The sequence below is a fragment of the Protopterus annectens genome, chromosome 1.part1, assembly GCF_019279795.1.
Source record: "Protopterus annectens isolate FY-2018-M chromosome 1.part1, PAN1.0, whole genome shotgun sequence".
Classification (NCBI taxonomy): domain Eukaryota; kingdom Metazoa; phylum Chordata; order Ceratodontiformes; family Protopteridae; genus Protopterus; species Protopterus annectens.
The window spans coordinates 706,831,052-706,856,452 of NC_056726.1; positions in this window are offsets into that span (position 1 = coordinate 706,831,052).

Sequence of the window (25,401 nt, forward strand, 5' to 3'; positions counted from 1 at the left end):
GAGGTACAAGCAAAAGAGAGCATTATACTCTATTAGTGTTCTGATGAGGTTCGAATATGGTGCTGTCATACAATCCTAAGATCTGAATATGATGGCATGATTTATAATGTACACAACATAGGCTTTTAATACCAGTGTAAAAATTGATGGTCAGAGTTCAGATTGCTATCTGCTTGTGTTCCCAGTGCTTGCATCATTGGGTTTCAGCACAGCATGACTGTTGTTAATGTTGTAATTAGAATGAAATTCCACTTTTCAGAAGGACAAAATAAACACACATTTCTGCATTTATTTGTAAATCATGTGGCTTTGTCACCAATCATTTGTCTGTGTTAGCCCCTCTTGTAGTATATCATCATTAGTGGACTCAATGATTGCACCCATTATGCAAGAATCAGCAAATTTGGTAAGCAAAGGCCATATACTTTACCTGAACTATCGAGAAATAGATTACAAATGGTAAAGTGCAAAGCACGGATCCCTGGGGAAGGCCAGTAGCAACAGCTCTACTGGTACAGGTTGATTCACCAACTTTTACAATATGTGTTCTGCCAGTGAGCCTATTGGTTACCCATCAAGTGACATTAGGGTTAATCCCCAGCTGGATGAGTTTCTCAATGATACCTGCATCTGGAACTGTGTCAAAACCATAGATCAGATCAAGATAAGCAGTAGCCATGATATTACCTTCTTCCAAGCCTATCACACAGAATCAGGGGATTGTGACAACATGCGAAAAAATACCTGCATGAATAGCTTGTGCATGGCTGTATAATACATCCAACAAAACAAGAAAAAGCCAGCACTCAACATCTCCTGTGGCTTGTTGCTAAACACTTTTATTACATGACCGATGGTCAACAATTCACCAATATGGTTATACCGGTTTCGACAAAAGCCTTCTTCAGCAACCAAGCTTGAAAAGATAAAAAGATGTAACTAGCATTAATATCTCCCTTATATATGGTGTCTAATGACGCCCTCTACTGCATATAAGAAATACTACCATATCAATAGTAATATATGGCATATGAATTAAAACAATTGTTGTCATGTTACAAACATAATTAACTAAGCAAGACAAAGAGCACTTGTGTTAATACTAATATACAATTTTTTGTCAAGATATTTCAAAATTGGTCATTTAATCCAGGAGAAAAAAGGGCCCCCAATTTAACAATCCACATTTTCTCTTTGTTTGTTAACATTTCATGTAGTATTTGAGCCTCTTTTTTCCTAAACATAATATGGTCAATGACCATAAAACTAAAGAATCCCGTTGGATGTTTAAGCATGTGTTTAAATAGAGAACTTGAACCTTTCTTGTTTTTGATGTCACTTAAATGTTCCCCAACCCTTAAAATGCCCGGCAACTACATTGGGCTAAATAAATAACACAAGTAGTATTGCAATTGGCAAAAAATAGGACATTGTGTACATGTGGAGAATTCTGGGACGTAAAACTGTTTGACTTCAACACTCTTGGACAATAAATACAGTGGCCACATGGATAACACCTGATATCAATTGACCAGTCATTGTCGTTTGTTTAGTTGAACTTGAACCTTTGTCATAAACCCCTTTGCAATGGCTAAATAAAGATCCCAAAGACCACCCCTTCTGAAAAGAATAGAAACATTGATCACCAATATAGTTGTTTAAAGTGTCATCTGATCTTAATAGATGCCAGTGTCTATGAAGAATATTCATAAAACTATTGGTGTTTCTCTCATAACTTGCAATTAATCTGAGTACCTGTGATTTTTCAGTATCCCGAACCCGATATGACAACAACTGCAATCTGTCCTGTTGATTGGCAAACTGACTGGCCCTAGTGATGTCACCCACTTGATATCCCCTATTCTTAAACCTAGATGTTAAATCTCATCTGTGATGGTGGTACGTGGAAGAATTTGAACAAATTCTCTTAATCCAGAGAAATTGTGATTTGGGGATATTCTTGATGACATGTTGTGGCTGGAAGCTTGTAGCATGTAGTAGGGTGCTGAATTGTGTAAACTTCCTAAATACTTCACTCTCCAAAGTGTCCAAATCTGTTCTCCTAACTGACACATCCAAAAAAGTGATATCCGATCTAGAGTAAGTCAACTTGAATTCAATACCCCACATATTGCAATTCAAATATTTCAAAAATTCCAAAAGGAATTCCTCATCTGCTCTCCACACCAACCAACAGTCATCAAGATATCTCCTCCAAATGTTCATTTTATTTATATATATATTATGACTGGTGTCATATATAAATTGTTCCTCCATGTACGCCATGTATAGGTCCACATAAATGGGGGCAAAAGAGGCCTCCATAGCAGTACCTTGAAGTTGCCAAAAACACCTATCTTTGAAATAAAAAATGTTATGGGTCAGGACCATTTCTGCCATGCAAATTAGGAGAGTATTAAAGCCTGGTTTGTACATATTAGCTCGATCTAGCCAATATTGCAAGGCCATAAGTCCTGCCCAATGGAGGATGTTAGTGTACAAGGAGGTGACATCTAAAGTACATAATAGCCAGTCAGACTCCAATTGCATATCGGATATAATGGAGAGAAACTGGGTCGTGTCCTGTATTCTGGACCATATCAATGATAGTAATGGTTTTAAATATAAAGTAAGGAATTCCGACAAAGCCACAGTCAAAGAGCCTCTGCCTGAAATAATCGGTCGACTGGGCGGTCTATTGGAATCCTTATGGATCTTGGGCAAAAAATAGATATACTGTTTTTTAAGATGGTCTACCTTAAGATGAAAACAAACGTCCTTAGTGATAATGCCCTCATCTTCTGCTAGATTGAGGAAGTGATCAATATCCTGTTTAAACTTGTTGGTTGGATCAGCAACCATTTCCTGATAATGAGATTTATTATATAGTTGACGCTCACCCTCAGCTTCATACTCCATCAAATTTTGAACCACCACTGCTCTACCCTTGTCCGCAGACACAATAACAACTTCCTTATTATTAACAAGATTTTCAACACATAATTTTTGCTGTTTATCCAAATTGTCTTTCACCATATCTTGTTTGTTCAAATGTAGATGTAAATCCCTAAGAACTTCATTCTGAAAAATGTGTACAATGGGTAACATAGGTGGCTTAAATAATGAAGACCTGAAACGAAAGTTTCTAAATTCAGAACACATCTTACTCCCCTCAGAATTGTGAAAAAATGATTTTAAATTAAGATTACAACAAAAATTCACAATATCTTGTGCAAAATGATACTCCTGGACAAAGAAACCTGGCACGAAGCTTAAACATTTATTTTGCACCTCCAGTTGTTGCTCATCCAATCTAACAGAAGATATGTTGTGCACATTATTCACTTTAGTATCTAAATTTTGGTCATATTTTGAAGAATCTCCCCAAGATCCATGGAATTTTCTATGCTTCCTGCCCTTTCGTCTCTGAGACTTATGCCTAAAGGGATTCCCCCTACCAAACTCTGCTCCAAATTGTTCCTCTTGGGAACAGGCGAGACTCCAGTATGGCCATCCTCCCAATCTGTGTTTGATGATGAATCTTCACCAGATGTGGCAGACCCCCTATTTCTTTTTTTCAATATAGACTTGGGCCGTGAGGCTCTCGATTTCTTGGGGGTTTGAACAGGCGTAACAAATTTAACCCTAGGATACACCTCAAAGGGCTTATCCCTGTTATAATCCCCAACATCACAAGCGAACTTCTTAACTTTCCTCTCTTTGAGAACAGAGTCCAATTCTAACAAATCCTTGCCAAGTTTTTCAGTACAATTTTTATAACATTGAAGTGTCGAAAAATCTTCCAATGTTTTACTGGCCCCTAAAACATAAGCAGCTTGTTCTTCCACCTTCCTCTCATAATAACTAGTCAATATATTCACAAAAGTCATGGAGACCTGTTGTTGTGCCTCAGACCATTGTGCCAAAAGGCACTCATCTGGTTCCACAACCATAGGCTGCAACCTAGTTCTTAATCCTCTTGGAACTATTTTGCTCCATTGGCATGCCCTAAAAAGTTTGAGGTGCCAGACATTTTTTCTGAGAGTAATCAAATTTCTAGTCAACTTGGCAAACGCGGATCTGCAATCCTGAGTGGGGTCCTGAACTCCAGAACCATTATTAATATTACCTGACCCCAGGCCAAAAATGCCCAAATCATCAGAGTCTGAAGAAAGACCCTTGATGAGAGTTACCAAATCCATCACTGACCAAAACTAGTTCACAACCAAAACACCACTGCCCACAATGCTAAACTAGAAATGTTATTCCTAAGCTATTATATATATCCAGGATCCTGAGTGTTGGAAAGTCAATATATAATTCAAATATAATTCTCTTTACCAACACCAGGCATCCATACTTGGCCCAAATGGGTACAATAATAGCCAATGACCATTCACCCCAAACCAGGGGGAAAAAGGAAAGTTTAAAAAACATTAATGATTGTCCAGGTCTAATTAACTGAAACCCAGAAAAGTTTGAGTTTTCTATTTAAACATACGCTTAAACATCCGACAGGATTCTTTAGTTTTATGGTCATTGACCATATTAGGTTTAGGAACAAAGAGGCTCATATACTACATGAAATGTTAACAAACAAAGAAAAAATGTGGATTATTAAATTGGGGGCCCTTTTTTCTCCTGGGTTAAATGACAAATTTTGAAATATCTTCAAAAAAAATTGTGTATTTGTATTAACATAAAGTGCTCTTTGTCTTGCTTAGTTAATTATGTTTGTAACATGACAACAATTATTTTAATTCATATGACATATATTACTATTGATATAGTAGTATTTCTTATGTGCACTAGAGGGCGTCATTAGACACCATATATAAGGGAGATATTAATGCTAGTTACATCTTTTTATCTTTTCAAGTTTGGTTGCTGAAGAAGGCTTTTGCCGAAACCGGTATAACCATACTGGTGAATTGTTGACCATCGGTCATGTAATAAAAGTGTTTTGCAACAAGCCATAGGAGATGTTGGGTGCTGGCTTTTTCTTGTTTTGTTGATTGTGACAACATCACAGATCATCTATAGTGTGACACAGCACATACACCTTCCGGATAAGGTTGAATACACACTTCCACACACCCTCCACATGGGCTATGTATATAGATAGGTGTATATCAACATGCAGTCATCTGAGGTGGTGCTGATGCATGCATGTATAGACACATCCTGACTCTCCTCAACTGTGAGATAGACCTACATGTCACCATGGACATTTTCTAAATGGACACCAGTAATATCCTGGCTGCTTGCAACAGATCTGTGTGAGTCGTTAATGCTACATCATGTCTGCTACATCTGGTAGATGTCCTCAAAGAGGTCATCAATGGCATTTATGATGACAACACTATCATCCTGCTGAACTTGACCAGGCTAAAGCATTTGATACAAATTCACCCTGAGGTATTCAATTAGCACTGTCATATGAGGCCATAAACAGCTGTATCACCAAGTGGGTAGAACAGTGGATCACATAAATGGCATCTAACTAGGCTGACATGTGTGAAGTGACCTATATCTGAGGTCTAGTGATCAGGTCCATACATCAGAGCTATCTGCTAGGCCCTTTCCTGTCCATTATTTAAGTGCTGGACATCGCAGATGATATACGCATCCTGAGTCCAAACAGCTGCCTGAAGGATTACAGACTGTGGCAATAATTGACTCCATCTGTGATATTAGTATAATACACACAGTATCAACACACACACCAAAGATTGCTGCCACAGCCATGATAATATCTGCAATGACAAGAAAACATTGAGGCATTTGTTACATCAAGAAAACAAAAACACAACCTAAGTATATTGTGGACATCACACCATATAATCGGACCAGTAGGTATTTTGCTTGTGTTCTGGGGTAGATGGTAGGTGGAACATCCATCAGGATGTGGTCACAATGCTGACTACTCCCTTGTATGTAACACAAGTAATGAGTATGTAAAGGGCATCCACATCAGAGGCCCTAATGCCTCCATAGTTCCCAGCCTTCATCACACCAATAACTGAGTACAATGCACCCTTCTTCATGTACCTTCCTACACATCTTCCACTGATGTGTGTGAGCTGTCACACAGCTTATTGGCCATACCTAGGTATTATTTTTGTGGCTTAAACATATTGTCTGATGGTGCAGAGCCCCATCAAGTTGTTACACCAGATGCATGTGGGCTACTTATTTTGGTGATGCACTCTTTCCCTGTGAAAAGAACCACTTGGCCAACTCAAATAAACCCTAAATGGAGCAAAATTAAACTCACCCAATTGGGGGGGGGTCTTCCCTTGCACACCCCCCTTACTTAAATATACCAACTCCAAGATCGCACTACACTGATGACAGGGCAAAGTTTGCATTGGTGGCCAAGAGGTTCCTTTCACAGGGAAAGGTTTTCAGCAGTCCATGGTTTTGGTTGATCAGATTTTCCGGGAACTGGTCTCGGGTATATGGGTTTCATTGAGCTGTACATTTGGTCATTCAATGTAGACTCATACACACACACACACACACACACACACACACACACACACACACACACACACACACACACACACACACACACACACACACACACATACACACACACACACACACACACACACACACACACACACACACACACATATACATATATATATATATATATATATATATATATATATATATATATATATGCCATGCACACCAGTCAGCTAGCCTGTGTTGCTTATAATGTTGCATACAGGTATAACAGTGTCCTTCCTTACACCTCCAGCAGATGTTATGGTGCCAGGATAGTGTGTGTGATTACCTTCATAGAGTGTCGACATATCATAATAGTTGTACAAGTGTGCTTGTGCAGAATCATCTCTGATCACTCTAAGTCACATATGTTATATCAGAGGCATGGGATTATTGGTGGTATTATTCTGATATTATCCATGATTGTGGTTGCTTCTTTTAATGTTGTCTGCAATCCTTTACCCATATCCCACTTGCTGGAGACCTCTGCTGATATTACATGATATTCAAGCAAATCAGTTTGCACAGTTTCACAATATGCACCTTAGCCCACTTGTATGTCAGATTCCTGATAGGTGTCTTCTGCATTATTCGTGTAAGGATGCTTATCTCACGCAGACATATTCCCCATTGCTATGTCACATTGTCTGACAGTCACATAATACACATTTTCCCTTTGAAGTCCCTATGTAATTAGTGTTGCTGCTACAACCATTTTCCATTGACATGCCCATAACCATCTTCCATTGACATGCCCTCATCTACTGTACGTTAGGTTATTTCACCTGTCCTCTTTCCCTGTATTCATTCCTACAGTTCATCTATGTGTGTCCCTATTCAATACACACACTTCCCCGAGTGTTTATTTTACATGGCAGTCCATGTAGACTTACAGATCATTTACACAATTTCAGTACAGAGTGCAGGAATGTGCGATCACAATACTCTGCACTGTAGCTACACTGTCCTGTACAATGTTTGGACAATATACTTAACGTTCATACCTCTTAATTGTCTAGATTTTCACAGAATGTCCAGAAGTGTTCCTTATCAAATTTGTGGCATTCTGTCATATCACTGGGTTGATTTCAGAACCGATGTGACTCAATAATTACATACATTTGTCTTTCAGACTTCAAATCCTTCAGAACATGTATCTTAACACAAACACCTGGTTATTCTAGCACATTTCTATAGGGAAAATATGTAAAATATGCCCCTATTCCTCGGTCACTGTCCCTCATTATGTTAGCCTTTGTCCATATGTCTTGCACTAAGACACTGAGAGCTATTTGTGAAGGCTTTGTGATCATTGTGGCATTCCATGCAAAACTGGAGACTATCAGTGCTCTGATTTAAACATAAATGCTATCCATGTTCACTTACATGGTCTTCTGGCTGGCAACACTGTTTTCAGCCAAAAAATCTCACTTATTTACATTTAAATGTGGTATGCAACATGTACATGAAATCAGAGCTGCTGCTCACTGTGCATCACTGCTCACACATGTAAACTCTGTGTAGGCTTCTCGTGAAGCCTATACTGAGTTTGTTGAATCCCAGGGATGCACTTGTGCATGCTTGTGTGTAGCCATATTATAAGCAAAACAAACATACACTACAGTAGTGCTTATCCCTAAAACTGCTTAGTCAAAACTGAGATTCGTGTACATATTACCCATGGATGCTGTTCGCTATGTTGCCCCTTTTAGTTTTTCCAAAAACATTACATTGTCCTTTAATTACACTAAACTCTTGTAGTAGCTTGGTATAAATTTTTTTGTAATCTCACCCAAGGACTCTTGACATCTTGTCTGTTTTAGAAAGATACCCAGGTATATCGATACTCCTGGTCTACACCACTTCTGGTGCATGTGAAGGGTATGGAGGCTTATAAACTCAATTTCTTATTTTCTTTACACTGAATATTATAAACTCAATTTCTTATTTTCTTTACACTGAATATGGTTATTTTAGGATATAACATAAATCCTTAATTCTGCCTCCTTCCATGGCTGCTAGCTTTTTTTGTTTGTTTGTTTTGTTTTGTTTTTTTGTTTTTTTGCAGGAGGAAAATACTTTAATTTGTGAGGTCAAATTATATGCTTTAAAAGGACTTTCATATGTTTTGCCTTTTGTTGTTTTTCATATATTGCAAGGTAATATTGTATTTTATAACATGTTTCTACAAGCAGGTAATCATTTCATGACATACTTTAAAGAAAGGAAGTAAAATTTGTGGATATAGTAAAGCCTAGGAATTCTTAGGATGATATATTCTTTGATCACTACTGCTGCACAATCAAATATTTGAGACTCTTCATTGCGAGTCCTGAAACTCCAAAAAGTAAGCTGGGTTCTGAGAACATAACAGTGAAGCAGAAGACTAAATATAAACGCATTTTATCAACCCCTCCCCACACCACTGCTGTTTTTATACACACATACACACACACACACACACACACACACAAACACATACATAGATATAGATTATATATATATATATATATATATATATATATATATATATATATATATATATATATATATATGTATATATCTATATATATATATAGATATATAAACTTCAAGACAGTTGTACCTTACAGATGAAGAAATACTCAGAGTTAGGATATATTTCCCTTTAGTTACAATTAAACTCTTGCTGTTAGAAGGATAACATTTACAATCCTTGAACATGCAATAGGAACCCTGCCATTGTGACTTTTACATGTGCTTAGGCTCAAGGATTAAGAATTTTCCTCATGTTGATATTTTTCTGCTTTATTTATGCTCAGGAATTAAGGATTTATCACACAGTTCTAGTTTAAGTTAATTTGTTTTCAATATAACAACTTACTATGAATAATTATTCCAACATATTGAATAATAATATTCATCCCATTTAAACAGGATAATTGTTTTTCAGAGATATGATTTTTTTATTTAATGTAGGTATATCTCTTACTTTTTCTGAATTATTTGGATAATGTTATTAATTCTGCCAAGGATTCACATGATAGCACATCTTTGTGATTTCGGTAAAGTATGACAGCATTCACATTTGTTAGTTATGTCATTCTGATGCAAAATTACTGTTTACCACCTGCTACTTTTAAATCATCCATTTACACATAACTACATACCAATTCATGAACACATGTTTAGGCACACGTGCACACACATATACATAGACAGCTCTGTTTCATCATCTCTCACACTGTTTACTGAATCAAACAATAGCAGAAGGGATATAACATTAATGCATGTTTGTTAAGAAACAAGGTATGATTAGGAGCTAGCAAGCAGTGTGCTGATATTCAAAGAAACCCTAATTTCTAGAATTTTTAAGTAAACAACGAACAAGAAGTTATGATGAAATTATTTAAATAAAAAGTACAGTGAAAACTAAGTAAAACACATCTGTTGATAACTGCTTTAGGGGAGGTTTATATCACAAGTGGCATCTAACTACAAGTAATAAATTATAATATTAAATAAATTAAGTAATAGAAAGAAAACAATAACTACATCAACCTAGTAATTTGGGGATTTTATGCAATTTAACTTAATCAGTCCTTGGACCAACTCAGTACTACATAACCAAGAAAATTATCTACCAGGGTTTCATGAACCTGAAGTGTATTAATCCTTGAAAAGATCTATAGGTTGGTGTTGTGCCTCAAGTTATACTCTCATCTGTAACCAGAATATACTAGTGAACTATTATAATATAACAATGTTCTGACTATGACATAACATAGCATAGCTTTATAGTAATCCGAAGTGTAATCTTAGCTTGTTTGTATTTCTGTAGTAAGAATGTATAATACCTAATTTAAATAACTTGCTAAATGTTAAGCACTATATAACATCAACTGTTTCATATGTTTTATGACCTTTTACTATTTCTAGTTTGTATTCTATATAAGAAAAATACTCAATAAAAAGATATTTGATAAAATAATCCTTGAAAAGATCTGATATTTTAAACCATGTTTTTTTTTATATGAGCCCAGTTGTATTGTTCTGAGTGAGCACTGACAACATGGGTCCTGGCATTTTTAAAGAACACTACAGATGCGATGTTTGCTCTGAGAGTATTGATGGAAAAGTACAGAGAATGTCAGAAGGAGTTGCATTGTGTTTTTGTAGAGTTAGAGAAAGCATATGACAGGGTGCCTAGAGAGGAGTTGTGGTATTGTATGAGGAAGTCAGGAGTGTCAGAGAAGTATGTAAGAGTGGTACAGGATATGTACAAGGGTAGTGTGACAGTGGTGAGGTCTGCAGTGGGAGTGACGAATGCATTTAAGGTGGAGGTGGGGTTACATCACGGATCAGCTCTGAGCCCTTTCTTATTTGCAATGGTGATGGACAGGTTGACAGACGAGATCAGACAGGAGTCCCCGTGGACTATGATCTTTGCAGATGACATTGTGATCTGTAGTGAGAGTAGGGAACAGGTGGAGGAGACCCTGGAGAGATGGAGATATGCTCTAGAGAGAAGAGGAATGAAGGTCAGCAGGAATAAGACAGACTATATGTGTGTGAATGAGAGGGAGGATAGAGGAATGGTGAGGATGCAAGGAGTAGAGGTGGCAAAGGTGGATGAGTTTAAATACTTGGGGTCAATAGTTCAGAGTAACGGTGAGTGTGGAAGAGAGCTGAAGAAGAGAGTACAGGTGGGATCGAGTGGGTGGAGAAGAGTGTCAGGCGTGATTTGTGACAGACGAGTACCTGTAAGAGTGAAAGGGAAGGTCTACAAGAGCGTAGTGAGACCAGCTATGTTATATGGGTTGGAGACAGTGGCACTGACAAAAAGGCAGGAGTTTGAGCTGGATGTGGCAGAATTAAAGATGTTAAGCTTTGCACTGGGTGTGACGAGGGTGGACAGGATTAGGAATAAGTATATTAGAGGGTCAGCCCAGGTTGGAAGGTTTGGAGACAAAGCCAGAGAGGCACGATTATGTTGGTTTGGACATGTGCTGAGGAGGGATGCTGAGTATATTGGGAAAAAGATGCTAAGGATGAAGCTACCAGGTAACAGGAAAAGAGGAAGGCCTAAGAAAAGGTTTATGGATGTGGTGAGAGAGGACATGCAGGTGGTTGGAGTGACAGAGCAAGATGCAGAGGACAGGAAGAAATGGAAACAGGTGATCTGCTGTGGCGACCCCTAACGGGAACAGCCGAAAGAAGATGATGATGATGATGATGACAGCACATTTTATGTAACTGAAAATAAGAGCTTGAATTGTAATTTGTGAAAAGTATGACATGTCTTTTTTTGCCTGCACAACTTGGTCAAACATTTTTCACATTTTGCTCTACATATTCTACACACTAAATACACTGGCAAATAGGTGATATGCACATATACCTTTTTAAAAGAATTTGTTGATAAAACATACAGCCGTATCACTGGGTAAACCTAATTTGTAAAGAATACTCCAGAGAATTGGGATATCTCCTTTTCCAGTTGTAATTGATTCAAGAAGTTGGGGATTTACCTTTCCAAATCTTGTTGAAAATAACCACAGCTATTCCTCAACACCTCCCCTAATCATTCTGTATTCAAAAACCTGACTTTAGGTGCACTCTATGTACATACTGTTCTGTCTCTGAAGGAAACATTTCTAATATTATACAAGCAGAGAAACTATCATCAGACTCTAAATCCACTTTACTTTTACACTTTCTCTCTAAAAAAAACATTTCTCATGTTATAAGAGCACAGGCGCTGTTATTAATTTTAAAATGCCATGGTACCCATTCATTATTTATTATACATGGCTAATAATATTTTTTCAAAATATTCATGTGGCTTTCCTTGAATTAGGATAATACATATTCCTTCCTTTCTTCCTTCAAAGGCACGCATTTTAAAAGTGGTACATCTATATTCCCTATGCATTTCACCAAGTACAAATTTAATGGCATCTTAAACTTCATCAGTTATTACAAGCAAATCGTCAGTACAGCTTTTCACTTCATATTTAATCTGTGTGACATCTTACCAGGAGGTATTGTCATGCTAATTCTCGCTTTGCTCTCAGAGGAGTAACTGTTCTCCATAGTCAGTATTTGAACACCCAGCACCTGCAATAACCTTTTTTTCCACTGTATATTACTGAATTATATATTCATTTTTTGATTTCAGAGACAGCGGCAGAGGGCAAACTCAGTGCAGTGCTACTTATTTTCAGGATCAAATATCTACAGTGCTAAGATTTTGTTATGCACGTGTTTCAAGTTATTATTGAACAGCACTTAACCCTATTATTTCAACAGAGTTTGCAAGTGCTGGGAGTTCATTTCAGGTTTACATTCCAGGCGTGACATATTATAAGGCACAGTAGGAACTATCACATTGTTAAATAGGCTGATGTTAGCTACCATTGATTTTTTTAACTTAATTTTCTGCTTGCAAACATGAAAGGAATGTGAGTTGTCATTATTTGTGTTATTTATTTGTACAAATCATTGAAAATAAATGTGAATAAAGTATTTATGTTTTAGTTTTTCAAGTCTTTTTAATCATCTCCACATAACTCCATATTAAATTATTTTTTTCTGTTTTGCCTTTTGAAAATTATTAATGCTTTCTTGTTTTCTGCATTCTGAGCGGTAATAAATTATGATGATATGGGTGTCATCTGCAGATACATTTGACCATTTCAATTTATTATAAGTCTGAGAAGAAAGAAGATAAATGGAAGATAATTAATTGCAGTGGAGCTTTTGTGCAGTATAAAAGCACAGTTTTAGTGTTGTTTTGAGAGAATATTCTGAATGCAGCTAAACAGAAAATAATTTTGCCTTAGCCATATAATTGACCGGCTAGCTACTTTTCTAATTATTTTATAATAATGGATAGAAAAGGCTAGTAGCTAAACTCAGAGTTATAAGCCCTCTATGACATCATGCTAATCACGACTGGTTTCCTTCTCATTAAGGTCAGTTAAGAAACAGGCATCTAATTATCAAAATATATTTCAATTCAACTGCATTTTATGTCATTCAAGTATTGTCAATCAGTCCACATAGACTGACAAATTACAAACTGTGGAGATCATATCAGTAGCCGAACACCAGTTGTGTGACTCCTCCCATTTACTCACAAATGATCATCCGTGTCACTAATTCCCCAAATCTAAACAAGGAAAGTAGAGTGTCCTCCTCTTCTCAGAGATGTGTAATCTTATTTTTGTAAGATGAGGGGAATGTTTCACATCTGAGATCATTGAAAGGTTGTGCTTCACAAGCCCAAACTATGCCTTATGTGCATTTATTACTGAGAACCATCCTAGCAGTATTAAAAGGACTTTTAGGGTGGGAAAATCACAAAGGTACTGATTTAATGACTGAAACAGTCAAATGTTTTTGTCACAGACAGTGAAAGCTGGGGATGCACCAGTGTTTCAGCAAGGCAAGCCCCATTTTAACCCATTGTTGACTTTTGTTAGGCACAGTCTTCCAATAAACTGATCTGTTCCTGCTAAAGGCAAACACTGAGCCATTTCTTCCCTGGTCAGAGCCCATTTGTTCCTTGGTGATGGTGAGAGTTCATCAGTCTATTTATTTCTCCCAGGAAGTAAGATGCAGAAGAATGGAAGCCCTCCACAAAAAAACTGACTTTTGCTACAGATGCTTCCCAGGGAGTTGCATGCATGCATCTTAACCACATGCCACTCTCCCTCACCTCATGTAGCATGGCATCACCGCTGTCATTACTGCAGCATGACACACTCTGCATACTTCTAGAGGGGTCATCACTGCAGCAGACCCACACACGTCCCTCCTAAAAAGAACAGACAAACTAGAGTCAGTGATTCACTTTTATACTCCCAATCCATCCAGTCCAACTTCCCATGCTACTAAAAAAATGCAGGCCATCCGAGGCATCATTTGGACTTTTCCTTGCACTCAGCACCCAAGAAATGCAAAATTCCAGTTTTCCTAGTGCTTGTTATATTGTCATATAATTTACCAGATTGTTTATTAACAAATTATATATTTCACTTCCTTTGATCTCTTCTGTGCTACAGCAACCTTTGCATCTTATCTTTTCACATATATGTAGCCTATTAGTCATAGGCATTTTATTAGGTATGTATTTTGTTTGCATTTGTTCAATTGCAACTTGTTTATAAAAAAAACACAGCAGGAATAAACTCAGAATTCATTAATTGCGCAAACATTGAAAAGAAATACAAACTCATCACCTTTCATCATAATTATACATAATTTAGTATTCAAACCATGGAAAGTAGTAATGTAGGAATGCAATGTACTTATAGCATATATTTATGTTGATAATTTGGCACAGTTAGCCACTCATTAATAATTAGAGTATTGCTGTTATTATGTGTATATCAACACTGCCAGAGTTAGTCAGGTTTCCACTAGTAAGTTCCGCATTTGGGCAGAATTCATGACAACATATTTTGAAAGAGATCCTTCAACATTTAATGTGAATCCTGGTGTCAGCTCTAATTAGTATTTGGACAGGACTCTCTACTTCCATCCAGCACTGTTCAACATCAGACATGAGCTTTGTTGAAGATACTGCAAATTCTATATAACATTTAGTCCATGGTCCCTTAGTAGAATGTGTTTATTGTAGAGGATAGAATGAAAAGAGCATTTTGCCATGATATTTTTGATTGTTTCATTCAGTTCGAATGATAACAAAGATAATAAGAATTCACTATAAGGCAGCTGTTACAGAAAGCGGTTGAAGTACTGCAATGCAAAGGCTTTGCCACATCTGCTTGTGCTTCTGAAAGATAATAAGTTGGTTCATAAACCACAGCTTAGTTTTCTGAGAATCATATTTCTTACATTGCCACAATGATTCCATTTCCACATTTTGGCTTCAAGTCTGGTAAAGACTTTGAACATTTAATTGTAAATAAAACTGTTAAAAAGACTGTATCACTGGAGCGGACAGGTGATCCGCTGTGGCGACCCCTAACCAGGAAAAGCTGAAAGAAGAAGATGAGGATCACTGGTCCTTGTGATGACGATGCTGTGTTCCCCGGTAAATATAATATATATTCAGAGCTGTTGGAAGCATTCTTTCAGTAAAGAATACACTGTTATCATAGAATGTGGAACACATGACTAAAGTACAAGGGACTTTCTAAGATATTTAAGATCCATGGAGTTTATTTCATTTTCTCAGATCAAGCTTTTTACCTAATAATGATGGATAGTCAAGGGAAGACTTTGCTTGCATTTTGAAAATTGCTGAAAAGCATATTTGACCTAGAGATTATGTTCACCAAGTCAGCATGGTTAATCCATGTGTTACCAGTAAAGAATAAAGACACGCACCTAGCAAGCTGCTAGGATGAAATTCTCATTAATGATGCCTTTAAAGTTACACACTTTTTCATGTTACCTGAATTTTCAATAGCATATTAAAGCACTAGAGGCATTTTACTACATTTCTAATGTGTCTTAAAAAACATGGTAATGTTGGTTGGTTTACTACTGCCAGTTAAGTTGTGTTGCCTATATACATTTTGCTTCAAGTATCATAAAGTTAATGCTCATCAAAGAGTGAACATTTGCAGTGGAAGATTGAATACATAGCCATGATGCTCTGGTCTCTTATAATGCAAGTAAGGGGTTCCTCCATGAGTTCTAAATCTTAGCAGGAAGTTTGTTCAGTGCATGTCTGACTTCAGCTGGGTCTTCTTTAATGTATTTTGTTTCTATCACAGATGCATGCCTAATCCTGTTTTTTATGTGTCTTTAACATGTTTCTAACAGTTAGCAGCTGCTACACTTGTGGTTATAATACCCAAATGCAATATCTTTTGGGCAGCAGAAGTTTTTTTTTTCTCTGCATGATATATTTTGATGTGTTTTTACTTTCATACTGATCCATAACAGTATCCTCAGTTTTACAATTAATGGAATGATCATTGAAGTGGCAGGACATTGTTATTCTGTATTCATACTCTGTTATGAACTGTGTTGTGTGGACCTTTGCAGAAGCATCACAGAGCTTTGCAATGCTTTATGATTGCTGGGTAGCCATGTTTTTGAAAGGAAGAGCAGCATGTCCTTCCTTCATCTCTACCTTGTTTGCATTAGAGTACAGAACAATAATGAGAAATTAGCACTGCTCAATGACATTTAATATGCTTTACTTTCTAGTGATCACCTACATGTGTACAAATCCAGATCCATCAAATACATTGCATTTATCTGAATGCAAAAACAAGAAAAAGAGAAATATGTTACAGGCCTACAGTTATATACTTGCCATGAAGACGAGGTGAAAAAGCATTATATAAAGCAATCACAGAATGTTTTGTATATGCATTTGCAAGCATCCTGCAAGCATAGGGAAACTTAAAGGAACACGTCCATGTTAAATTGAATCACTGCAGTACAAGGAATGCTATGTCCTCAGCTGCATATTGAAAAAAAAAAATTCCTCAGCAAGCATAACAAAACATGAAAATACGCATTCTTCAGGGAGGCAGGGACCCCTTGAACTAATGTAGGCAGCTTCACCACACCTACTAACTTAGTCACATAACAGTAGGGGTAATTTGAAACATGAAAAAAATAGTCTTACAAAGAAAAATGATGCTGAGCCTGCCAAATTCAAATAAAAAGAAATAAACTTAGACTCAAGAAAAAGAAAAACAGACAATAATTGCACAACACGCATGAAATAGAAGCAAACCCACAAACAAATACCTGCCCAGAAACATATACAGACAAAAAGATCAAAAGCAATCCCACTAAACCAGCTAAACACAAAAGACAAAGCCCAAACTTGATCAAAACTCCACCCAGAAATATTACAGCAAGGATTCTATCCAATACAGTGATAGAGTAAGCAGCTCTTTGAAAAATGCCCATTAGGATAAATACTTTTTAAATGGAAAATGCTTTCTGTTTCTTAAAAATTGTCTCAGAATTGTCTCAGTTGTCACTTTCACCAGCTCAAATGAGAAATGAACTTATCAGTCCAGATTACAAAATAAATTGGCATTGAATATTATGTCATGCTGAGCAGTTTACTCCAGATTGCAAAAGGTAGAGCTCCTCCAGTCCAAATTCGGTTTAGGTAATAGGGACTGGCAGTGCCCAACACTAGATTTCAGAATAAGAAACCTCACAATGTATGAGACTGGAGTAACAGTGAATCCACCTATATGTGGGACTTGCACACGTCTTGCCACAAGAAATCAAGACAAAGACAAAAATAATGGGGGACAAATGCCCAAAAATAGGGATAGATTTTAAAACTTGCTCTTATGATCTTAGAAAGTTTATAAAATCAAAGTTTTGCATTAGCATTTATTTTCTGAAGCATATGAAGTCCAATACTCAAATGTCAGTCATTATTTAGTGACTTCAATCCTCAGGGACTTTCCAGGAAACCATACATTTTAAGAGGAACAGATCAAAAATATGAGGCAAAAATCTGGAGATTCTGAAAAAATCTGGACAGTTGAGAGGTATAGGGACTTTGCACTGTAGACTACCTGTATTATGTAGTTCATCATACAAGTGGAGTTGTACTGAGGTGTCAGCAATCAAGGGGGAGCCTGGAAGCTTAGGACCTTGTGTATGTGAAAATGTATGTAGTGAAAACCCTCTGCCAAATTCCACTGGAGACATCTCAGAATGAGTAGAACCAAAAAATAGAATCATTTTCCTGGTAGACAAGTGGACCCCACATGCTTGTTCCTCTTTCTGGATGAGGTAAATACAGGCATGACAGCCAGATGGTTGTCATGCCTGCACTCACCAGATTGCCTTACAGGTGGAGCTCTTCCCTCATTGGAATGCAATTCAATCTTTATGTCATACTTCAGGCAGCCAGGCTCCTTTCCTTGCAATACCAAGTCTGACATACAAGTAGCAAACTTCAGCTGGACTCTGTGGTCCTGTGGAGCCCTTGGGGAGGTTCTGGGCTATGGTCACAATAGGTTGCATGTTACAGAATGTCATTACTTGTTCCTGTTGTAGCAAGACTCTAGTTCAGTATATTGTCTTGTGAAGTATTAAATTGGGTGACCCACCCCCATACATACACAGATAATGTCATCCCGGATTGCAGGATAGATTGCACGTAATTGTTTTAAGAGCAGACATCTTCCATCATCCCACTTTTGCTATAATGGGCAACTGCTTGGATTCATAAATTATTTCATTGTAGTTAGCAGCAACATATTTACAAAATGGATAGCATAATTGCATAAAACATTGCTTTATATCATAATTAGTTATTTACTAAAAAAAATATTTGCACAAGAAATGACTACTACAAATTAAATGAAAACCTGTAATGTAGAGAAGCACTTTAATATAGGCACGCAGTGCACAAAGACTACATTGTGCTGTATCTCTAAAGCACTCACTTATATTTATTTGTTTGTTTAGGGCAACAGTTTGTATTGTAGTTAGCTCACTAAGTAGACTGTTCTAGGTTGCAGCAGTCTAAGTGAAAGATTTTTCTCAGACAGTGAATTCATACCATCTAGATGGAATAACATAATTTTTTGGGAGGTGGGTAATGGCCAAAACAGTATCTTATAATGCAAAGGTAATGAATGTCTCAGCATTCCACTATGCCAGGAATGTGTACTGCGATTTTAAAACGTTCTATGGTAATGAAACATATTACTTATTTTTTGAGTAGTGCAATCCTACCAAACAGCTTGGAGGAACTGCCAAGATGGGGCAGAGTTTCCTGGTACTCCACCTACAGGCAGCTTTGGTGTTGCTTCCTGCAAGCCAGACTCCAGTTTTGGACGTAGGCATAGGTCTGTGCTAATCCCATTAGAACATGCTAAATGAAGACTGGTGAAGCTTTTAGTTTTTGGGTAAGACAAGGAGTAATTGGTTGGTGTAGCGTTGTTGCTCCATGCCCAAGTCCTTTTGCAATCCAACCCACAGAGTACACTGGATTTGTTATCATGTACTTTAAGCAAGATATATTGAAAATGCTGTAAAGAAATGACCAAATAAAAATCAACATGGACAAAGTGAGTGGGGAGTTAGAGAGAGAGTAGGAGGTATATTCTCAATCCACAGATTGAGAATGTACTAGATTTATTTATATTTTATTTATTTATTTTGCATTTGTTTGCCGGGAAAGTGTGACTTGGCAATTTGCCCGTTTTCAGCAGACGCCCAGGGAGAAAAGCTCCATTAACAATAGTACAGTAGTACAATTATTTTAAAATAGTACAGACCTTGTAAAAATACATATAAAATTGGGAAGACTGAAAATCCAGCATGTGACATTCAAAATGTGAAACAGAGAGAACCTAACATAAAATGCATTGCTGTCATACATTGGTTAAAAGGAGTAGAGGAAAGTTAACATATAATGCATTGTTGTTATACAAGTTACCATAGGATGCTTTAGGGGGATCTAATAAGCATAGCTCAAAACACATTGTTGTTATACACAATTCAGTTGGTTCTCTTAGTGGAATTTAAGAAGCTTAGGTTATGCCATTGTTGACATACTTGATTCTTTTGTTACAATGTTGTTTTAGTATATAATGCTATGTACACATTATTCAGTGAATTGAGGTACTGCCAGGTAGTCAATTACATAAGAGACATGGAAAAATACTTAGAGAGATAGAGAGAGGAACACTTTGAGATAATTCTAGTACAGCAATGTTGGACCTGTATACTTGTATGTAGAGTAGTATAGCTAGTTATTAAAAAGGTCATACTTTTTGAGGAAAAATGCATTGTTATGTGATCTGATATCAATATAGGATTAGTATTGTAGATTTGCCTTTTTGTAGATGAAACAGTGATTCGGATGATTGTATAAGTAGTTTAGCATGGGTCAGTGCAGTTACGTATTGTTGAGCTAGCTAAATGGGATTTGAGGAGGTTTTTGAAGAAGAATTTGTTGGCTGTAGTTCTGATGTTAAGGGGTATGGTGTTCCAGATTTTAGTTATATAGCTGGAGTAAAGGGAGTGACCTGCACTATTTTTACTTCTAGAAGTGTCCATTAGTGATTTGCTACTAGATCTTAGTGAGCATTGGCTTAGGTATTGGTTTAGTAGGCCTTGTAGAGCAGTTTTTTTAGGTGGGTAGATTATTTGATGAGCTAAAGTAATATGGTTAAGTATGAACAGGTTGGATAGTTCCAGCCCTGATAATTGTTTGAGGGCCTGGCAGTGACAGGTCTTGAAGGTTGAGTCAGTTGTAAACTTTGTTATTTTGTTGTAGCATTTCTCTATTTTGGCTAAGTCAGATTTATTGAAATTAATGAGTGTGGGGGATGCATAGAGAAGTATGGAGACAAGGTGGGTTCTGGCGATGATGATTTTGGTGTTATCGGAGAAGTAATTTTTGCATCTGTATAGAGTTCCCAGTCTTTTGTGAAGTTTTTTATTGTTTGGGCATTATGTAGGTTAAACTTCATGTTTTGGTCTATGTTGACAACTAGAAGTTTTGTTTGGGAGACTGGTGTTATAGGGGTATTTTTGCTTGATGTTATTTTAAAAGGTGTGATTGGATCTGTGGTTTAGTGGGGTGGTAAAGCATTAGTTTAGTTTAGTTTTGGTTTAGTATGAACTGTGCATCTGCTAGCCATGTTTCTACTACTGAAAAGTATTCATGTGTTATATTCAGTAGTTCTTACAGGATTGGGGTCAAACAGATTAGGGCGGAATCGTCAGCATGCTGGACCAGTGTTGCATGTAGGGTAGCTGTATGAAGGTTGTTAGTAAATAGATTGAAGAGAAGGAGACCAAGGATGGAGCCTTGGGTGAACCCCTAAAGTAATAGGCAGAAGAGGAAATAGGTTATTTTGCTATATGACAGCTTGCTTATGACCTGATAGGTAATCCTGGAACCAGGCAAGAGTGGAGTAGCTTAGACTGAGTTGAGATAGTACAGTTAAGAGTTTGTTATGAAAGACCATACTGAAAGCTTTAGAGACGTCTAAAAAGATAGAGAATACAAGGTTACCTTCATTCCAGTGTTGATTAATTGTGTTGGTGAAACTGATGAGGGCTGTGGTAGTCCTGTGATTGAGGTGAAAGCCATGTTGGGTTTAACTAAATGTTAGTTGGATAAGAAATGATTTAGGATTTGAGTATGGATGCACCTTTCAAGAATTTTTGATAAAGGGGATAGGATAGAAATTGGTCAGTGATTCAATAGTTCAGTTGAGTTTCTGCCTTTGTGTAGAGGTATTATGTGAGATATTTTCCAGATACTTGGGACTTGTTTTTCAGAGATGGAGCGATGGGTTAGTATGTAAACTGGGTATGAATGGCTTTGGCTGTGATTTTAACATATTCAGCAGGTAGGTTGTCTGCTAGGAGGGCAGTGGGTTTAAGTTTGTTAAAGATATTCGAATATAGTTCTTGGAAATGGTTGCAGGGAAAAGACGTTGTTTTATGAGTTAAGGAGAACAGGTTTGGTGGTGGTATTGGACAGTTTTTATTAGAAAGGGAAAATATGGATTCTGTGAAGTACTTGTGGAACTTGGTGCCAGTACTCTCAGTGGAGTTATTGGTAGATGGGAGGGAGTAGTAGTTTGGTTGGTTTGCAAAGCAGCCCAAACATTTTGTGGGTTCTTTTTGTGTTTAGATTGTATATCAATATAGTGATTTTTCTTGTCAAGTCTGACATGATTTTTAGCTTTTTTTTTTTTAGTTCAAGATATTTTTGTTAATTATTTTTTTGTTATGGACCCAAGTTTCCCAAGCCTCATCTCTTTCTTTTAGTACTGACCTAGTTTCTCTGGTAAGCCAAGGGACATAATTTGACTTTATTCTTGCTGTTCTAGTGGGGACCATGCTATTTAGGATATTTAAGACGGTAGTGTTAAAATATTCAACTGCAGTGTCAAGGGGAGGATTTTTAGTGGGTTCTAATTGCAGAGTTTGAGGGTGGTGACAAAGTCTTGGAATCTAATATTTTGTATATCAAATTTGTCAGTAAGAGGATGATTTGATTGGGCTTGCATGACATCGGAGGACAAATGTTGGGAGGTGGTCACTAATGGGGTCAGGGAGGATGCCACAGTTATAAGATAGTAGTGGTTGGTTAGTAAGTATCCAATCAAGGATGGACTCTTTCTTTGTGGCTTTGCCTATCCTAGTTGCATTTTGGATTAATTGGGTAAAACCATGGAGATTAATGTGGTCTGTAGGGTGAGGTGAGTTAAAGTTGGACCAGTTGATATTGAAGTCACCCAGAATGATAGTCTCTTTTGCGAAATTATTTGCTGTCCATTGTAGTATGGATTCTAATGTGTTGGTGTTGTTGCTGAGGGGAATATAGGCTACAATAATAATCAGGTTCTTGTTTGAGTTGTTTTTTATTCTAGTGAGTAGTATTTCTGCATTATTGACTATGGGGAGTTTTGGTCAATGATTTCAAGTATAAGGATATGTTTGAATAGTAGAGCAATGCCTCCACCCCTTTTGGATTTTCTATCTTTCCTATATATGTTGTAACTTGAGGGAACTATTTAATTGTCTCCGATGTCTGGTTTAAGCCAGGTCTCAGTGATGACAACTATATCTGGGAGTATAAGGCAAGAGTAGCATGAAGTTCTTGTGCTTTATTTAATATGCTTCTTATGTTTAGAGTTAGTATGAACAGATCAGTACTTTTTTCTGGGGAGGTTTAGTTTTATCTGTTGTTGGTAGCAGGGAGTACTAGGGTAGTTTACAGGGCCGGTGTTAGGGGTGTAAATCTCCAATTAGAACCAGTTAGATTGCTGTGAGGAGTATTACTTTTAGGTATCTAGATATAAATTTGTTGTATTGCAGAGATATTTATGCGTAGGATATCTAAGGGAATTGTTTAAGTGAGGCGTGGTTGGTTTGGGAACAATTGAAGCCTTTTGGGGATATAGTGATAGTTGTGGGTTTTGATAGGGGGTGTTTGTGATGTGGGGTAGAGTAGGAGTTAGACGTAATGTGGATTTCAGTATGGTAAGATGTTAGGTGGGTTAAAAGAGTTAGGGTTCTGATAATTGTGCTGTGTAGGATTAACATCTTAGGAAGTCAGACTGTGGTGTATAGTTTAGAGCAGAATTATTTATGATGCATTAAGTAATGGTAGATGGCATATAAGAGAGCTATGTGTGATAAGGAGGCTAAGCAGGGTGTTAAGTAGAGTGGCAGCTTGTAGTAGAGATTAGTAGGGAAGGTATGGGTGGGATAGTGTTGTTGTAGTGAGGAGTGTTGTGTTGTGATTGGTTAACTGAGGTTCAAGGAGTGAAGTGATAGTTGTGTTGTGATTGGTGAGTTGAGGTTAAGGGGATTAGCTAGTGTATGTTAAATGTAGGAGTAGTGGGGGGTGGGTGGGAAATTGAATGAGATACAGTGTTAATAGTAGTAAAAAGGGGGAGCTGGGCTAATACTTTGCGGGTAATTAGGCACTTGGGTTATTTGAAGCTAGAGTACACTTTAAGTTACCTTAGGTTAAATGGGTCTAAATATGAGTTTAGGTATGAGAAGTTGTGCTACCAACTCAAGCAGTGTACTTCCCACTAGAAATACACTAGAGTACAAACTTTCACCAGTATGTCTTAGAAATGTGACCTACACTATCATCTATTTTTTGTTTCTTTTCCACCTGCACTTCTTAAGGGTCCCAGATGCTTGTATCTGTTGTTGTCCACTATTAGTATATTTCAGGGCAGGTCTTTGCTGGATTAAAAAGGTTCAGCTATAATTAAGAAAAAATACTGGGAAGAGTTATACAGTATTCAAAGGCTATTCCACAACAGTACCAGTTAGTATGTATCAATTTAAACAATTTAACAGTAACTACTTTACTAGCAATAATTTTAGCAGACTATTTCCATTCAAATAAACAGTACCTTAGAGAGTAATCATAAGCAGCTATTCTTTCTGTATTACATATACAGGTTTAGCCCCATATAACAGTTAAGATATTTAAGAATCCAGGACATGTAATTGCACAACATATTCCAGTTTTCATTAGTTCTTCCAAATAACTATCATGTTCCGTCTGCAATATACAGTATTAGCAACAGCAATAAGTTAGACATAACACAATATAATTCTGTTTGCTGAATTACATAAGTCATTGGTTGTAAGGAAAAGCAGCACATGTTGACTAAGAGGTTGAGGTAGCTCCCACATTCATACCATGTAATGCAGCACTACCCGTAGATACACAGACAACATTTAATATCTGAGTTCAACAAGCGAACATCCACAAATCAATGGACTCTTGTAATATTATTGTAACTACAGTTAAACAGTTCAGAGGTGAGCCTAATTCAAAATATATCTACAGCAGCAATTATCCAAGGCTAATTTAGTAACATTTTAAGCCTAGCAGTAAGACAAAGTGGTGTCAATATAACCACAGCACTATACACAATATTTGTAGAAATGCAATTACATAATGCTAAAGAAGACAGTAGACATTACTTACTTGGGGAATATACATGCTGTAAGATCGGGCAGCAAAACAGAAATTTAAAAATGGTGTCTGATGTTTCAGTTGTATAAATAAACTCACTCCAGGTGCTTGAGGAACAGGGGAGGGGGGAGGGGTTAAGCAAAAAAGGTAGAAGTAATTTCAATGGGTGTAATGAGATAGAGCCTGAATGCAGCATGCACTGTGTAAGAAAACTATCAGTTTGTCCAGTTGACAGCAAGTTTGTACAGAAATCCAACTACTCATTTTTACAATGTTAGAAATGTTCTGCAGATTCTTTTTATGAGTTTATTACTATGAACAATCCAGGATCAATGGAGTGAAAGTAAGAAATGAAAATGAGGTAATTAGGCACTTGGGCTATTTGGAGCTAGAGTACATTAAGTTACCTTAGGTTAAATGGGGCTAAAGTCGAGTTTAGATATGAGAAGTAGTGCTAC